The following is a 5,744-nucleotide window of genomic DNA, read 5'->3' on the forward strand; positions in this document are numbered from 1 at the left end:
AGCGGCTAATTTATCCAAATTATAATTCATTCGTACTGGAAAGAAATGGGCAGACTTGGTCAATCTGTCAATGATCAGCCAGATCCCATTGTGACCCTGTCTTGATCGTGGTAGTCCTACTACGAAATCCATGGAGATGTTATCCCACTTCCACTCCGGTATCTCCAATGGCTGTAAAAGTCCTCCAGGCCTTTGATGTTCCGCCTTGACTTGTTGACAGACTAAACACTTAGCAACAAAGACAGATACATCTTTCTTCATACCGTTCCACCAGTAATTATTTTTCAAATCCCTGTACATCTTGGTGCTTCCTGGATGTAGTGAAAATCTCGTTTTATGTGCCTCGGCCATTACTTCTTCTCGAATTCCATCGACTTTTGGCACATACAATCGTCCTTTCATCCAGAGTATTCCATTTTCGTCAATTTGAAATTCTGGAGCTTTTCCTCCTTGGATTTGTTCTTTAATTTAAAGGATGGAGGAGTCTTGACTCTGCTTCAATTTGATGTCCTCTCGGAGACCTGGTTGTACCGATAATGAAGATAAGTTCACATTCCTAGGGTTCCTTCGGCTCAAAGCATCTGCCACTTTATTTGCCTTACCCGGATGATAATTGATTGACAGATCATATTCCTTGAGAAGTTCCATCCACCTTCTTTGCCTCATATTTAATTCCTTTTGAGTGAAAATATACTTGAGGCTCCGGTGGTCAGTAAAAACTTCGCATTTTACTCCATAAAGGTAGTGCCTCCAGATTTTAAGCGCGAATACCATTGCGGCTAATTCTAAATCATGAGTGGTAATTCTGCTCATATGGTTTTAGTTGCCGTGAGGCGTAAGCAATTACTTGACCCTCTTGCATAAGCACACACCCTAATCCTCCCTTTGAAGCGTCAATGTATACAGTGAAATTCTTACCATCCTCGGGAAGAACTAGTACTGGTGTGGATGCGATTTTTGTCTTCAGGGTTTCAAAGCTTCATTCACATTCTTCATTCCAAATAAATTTTGAATTTTTCTGAATAAGTTTGGTGAGTGGAATGGCTATCGAAGAAAATCCTTCCACAAATTTTCTGTAGTAGCCTGCTAAACCCAGAAAACTCCTTACTTCAGTCACTGTCTTTGGTTGTGGCCAATCCTTGACTGTCTCTACCTTCTTAGGGTCTACTGACACTCCTAATTCAGAAATTATGTGTCCTAAGAACGCCACACTTTTTAACCAAAATTCACATTTCTTGAATTTGACGTATAGTTCTTTTTTCTCGAAGTGTCTGCAAAGTGAGACGCAGATGCTCTTTGTGTTCTTCTTCACTTCGTGACTACACAAGGATATCATCTATAAAGACAGCCCAAACTTGTCGAGATATGGTTTGAATACCCGATTCATCAGGTCCATGAATGCTGCAGGAGCATTTGTTAGGCCAAAAGACATTACCGTGAATTCGTAATGTCCATATCTTGTCCTAAAAGCAGTTTTAGGGTTGTCTTCCGCTTTGACCTTCAACTGATGGTAACCAGATATCAGATCTAGTTTTGAGAAGACCTTGGCTCCCTTTAACTGATCGAAAAGATCATATATTCTTGGGAGTGGGTACTTATTCTTTATGGTGATTTTGTTCAACTCCCGGTAGTCAATACATAGCCTCATGCTTCCATCCTTTTTCTTTACAAAAAGCACTGGGCTCCCCACGGGGAAGCACTAGGGCGAACCTGCTTCTCATCCAGTAATTCTTGAAGTTGCTCCTTTAATTCCTTTAATTCGGCTGGAGCCATTCGGTATGGTGCCTTTGAGATTGGTGCAGCACCAGGGACCAAATTGATTTCAAATTCTACTTCCCTATCGGGTATATCACCCGGTAGTTCCTCGGGGAAAACGTATAGAAATTCTTGAACAATTGGAATATCTTCCAACTTTGGGACTTCTTCTTCTTTGGTTTCATTGATCACTGCCAGGTAAATTTCTTCTCCTCCCTTTACTAGCTTCCGAGGCTTGTGAAGCCGATAGTAGAGATTTTATTTCTTTGGATTTCCCGTGATATATGACTTCTCCATAGTCGGAGTCTGAATTCTAATATCTTTCTTTTGACAGTCTACTATGGCATGGTTTTTGGCTAACCAGTCCATTCCAAGGATGACGTCAAACTCAACCATATTGAGTTGAATCAATTCCACTTCAGAAGTTTGTTTGCTGATACAAATTTTTTACAGTTTCGATATACTTTGTGGGTTTCAATTGTTTTACTAGCAGGTGTTGCTACTCTTAACGGTTCACTAAGAATGTCATGCTCAAGTTTAATATTCTTAGCAAATCTTCTAGACACAAATGAATGTGTAGCACCACAATCAAACAAAGTATATGCAGGCATTTTATTGACTAAGATGGTACGTGCTACCACTTCGTTGATATTATCAGCTTCCTCTTGGGTTATTGCATAAACCCGAGCATTAGTCTTATTTTCAAGTTGCTTGCTAGGCCCCGTCCCTTTGCCCTTGTTGTCTGGACAATCTTTAATTCTATGACCCACCTTTCTGCAATTAAAACAAGCGTCTGTCTTCCGATAACATTCTCCAACATGTTTCTGTCGACATGTATCACACCACTTTCCTTCGGTGTTACCAGCACTGCCATAATTTCCTTTGAAAGACCCACCTGAATAATTTTGTTTCTTAAACTTGGGACCATTCGGAGTAGATTGACTGCTCATCGGTCTTTTGTTCTTGTTTTTTTCCTCGCGTCGCTTGATATCAGTTTCTGCGCTCATTGTAGCGCCCATCAAATCCGCAAAGCTGTTTGGCTTGAATACTGTCAATGCCGACTGAATTCGACTAGTGAGTCCCTTCTTGAATCGATGCATTTTTAACGTTTAATCTGACATGATCGTTGGGACATAGGTTCCCAGATCGTTGAACCGTGAAGTGTATTCCATCAATGACATGTCCGGAGCCTGTTTGAAGTTTTTGAATTCACCCAACTTCTGTAGTCGAAATTCAGCGGGATAGTATTGTTTCAAAAATTCTCTCTTAAAAATCTGCCATGTGATCTCTTCCACTTCTGCCAAAGATGGCGACACAGTTTCCCACCATTTCCTAGCTCGGTCTTCCAAAAACGGTGTCACAACCTCCACTCTCAGTTCTTCAGGTATCTCCAATAAATGTAGTTGTGTTTCGACGTTCTTGAGCAAGTTGTGGCTGACTTCTCGGTCTGGGTTCCCATCGAAAGTTGGAAGTCGATTCCTTCTGAGAGATTCGTAATGGTACTTAATCCCACGTGGTTGCAGTTCAGGTGGTGGTTGGATGGCGTTAGCCAATGTGTTCACGAATCCTTGTAACGTTGCAGCTACGATAGTAGCTATTGCCATCATATCCTCTTGACTGAGATTCACTCTGGGTGGTGGTGGATTTTCGTTTTGGTTGGCACCACGGGGGTTACGGTTGTTTCGGGGTGGTCTGCCTGCCATTTCCTATAAACATGTATTTTATTAATTCGTTTGCCACAATATTTAATCAAAGGAATAATTTCATTAAATTGTAAAAATTTTCATACAACCAAATATTTTTCAAAACAAATGATTAATCAAATATTTTTAGATATAATCGAAGCCTATTCTAGAACTCTCTCTCCCTACTCGTCTATTACTTCTCCGTCTCCTACAGCCACGTTAACTTCTTCTTCCATCGGGTTCTCTTCCAGTTGTTCTATGAGTTCTTCCATATTGACCATCTCATTTTGTAGGTGCTCAATGTAATTCTGCAGTTGTGTGTTGTGGTGATCAAGGTTGTTTACTTGATCCTGTAGTTCTTGTATTGTTGATTTGCTTACTTTTTCATCAATTTCTTGCTCCTCAATTTGTTCTTCAAGACGGCGCTGCGTTTTGAGGAGACTATTATCGCAGATTTCAAGCATAAAAATTCTATCTTGCGCTTTCTTCAAATCTTGCTTGGTGGTCTCGTGTTGACGCTCTGACTCTAGATGATAAGCAGCATAACGTCTAACGTCTTCGTCTAGTTTATTCTCTTCCACTCGGGCTTCACGAAGATCCTCCATCATGCATAAGTTATTCCCATCCAACTGGTAGTTATTTCTCTCGAGTTTTTTCATTTTTTTCTTTCGGTGTCTTAATTTCGGACTCCTTTTCCTGAAGTTGTTTTTGAAGTTCATTTATAATGCTTTGGAGATCCATACTGGTTTCCTATAAAGATAAAAAAAAACATTTTTATAGATAAGATACTCGTAAAATTTTAAATATGCAATAATAGAAAGTTAATAGAAAGTTTCAAAATAATTTGGTACACATAATATTTCTTGGTCACAAATTTATTACAATCCAGATATTTTTTTTATAATGCTAATCTAATCGAACATCTCTCCGTCGTCGCTGTCACTGGCGCTGTCGTCTCCGGTCACCTCCATCGGTGCTGCCTCCTCTTCCTCCATGTTCTCTATCACCAAATGTAGGTAGTTATTCTGATCCTGAAGTCTGTCCATAGTGCCGTGGAGCTTCGAAACGTACCAATCCTGCCTGGCGTTGTACTCCTCCTGGCGCTGACCGGCCTGAGCAGCACGTCCTCGCTCTATCTCCACTCTCTCCAATAAATCCATGTTTAGTGCAACTAAGCGCGTGATGCGAACGGAATCGGTCGGTATCTGCAGCAGCTGGCTCTCCACAAAGCCCAGATGATGAGTCAATCGATGTACATCAGTCTCAAGTATGTGTCTAACCTCACTAAGCTCTTGTTTCTCCAATCTTTCCTTGGCTAGTTGCGCTTTCAAAGTCGCGATCTCCCTAGTCTGATTATCAATCGTGAGCTGACGCATGCGAAGGGCGGCCTGAGCACGAGTACGTGGAGTAGCCATTTCCTAGGGTAAAAATCGAAACCAAAGCATCAGAATCGTATAAAGGATAGAAATGAACAAATAGTAAAAACAAAGTTGTCGTGGAAAATTTCGGAGTTTGTGGAATGATCGAAGGGATAGATTTTTGAAGTCTAATCGAAATTTAGGAAACAGATGAAAGTTAGACTTCAAGAACGGATGAAAGTTGGACTCAAATTGGGATACACTAGGCTTTTGCCAAAATTTGACTTCGCCAAATTTTGTCTATCAAAATCCCAGCGGGATTATGAACCTAGTGGCACTGATACGACTTAAATGTCACGCCCCAAGTCCGAAGCGTCGGTGACATCCGACATTGTTTAACAATTATATTGCAAACAATAAAGCCTCGTATCAAATCAAACCAATCTTTTTCATAAATAAACTATTGTCTTACAACGACAATGAAATAAAATACATCAGAGTTGCGAAATGCAGAAAAATTAAACAAAAGGGATAACTTGATTCTTCCTCCTGATCATCGATCACCAACCCCAGAAAGCTTCATGCCCCTCCACATTTATTTGTTCTTCATTTTTATCTGAAATGTAAGGGGGTGAGTGTTTTTGGGAAAACACTCAGCAAGTGGAGGTCAATCGATTCCAAAGATACATATAGAACTTAATTCTTTAAAACAGTTCTTTAACAATCTTTCAAATCTTATTACCTTTAACTTATCATATCGAAATGAACAAATATGAGACAGATAATTCAGAACGAATCATATTTTCAGAATGGTTCAGAAACAGATCAGATTATAACAAACGGAACACTGTTACTCATCTCATTTCCATGGTCAAATTGTCTCCCATATGTTACTCCTCTAAGTGGTGAGGCCAGAACTCGGTTTTATACCCACCGATGGGGGCAA

Source organism: Primulina eburnea, chromosome 11, assembly GCF_022965805.1.
Source record: "Primulina eburnea isolate SZY01 chromosome 11, ASM2296580v1, whole genome shotgun sequence".
In the NCBI taxonomy this organism is placed as follows: Eukaryota; Viridiplantae; Streptophyta; class Magnoliopsida; order Lamiales; family Gesneriaceae; genus Primulina; species Primulina eburnea.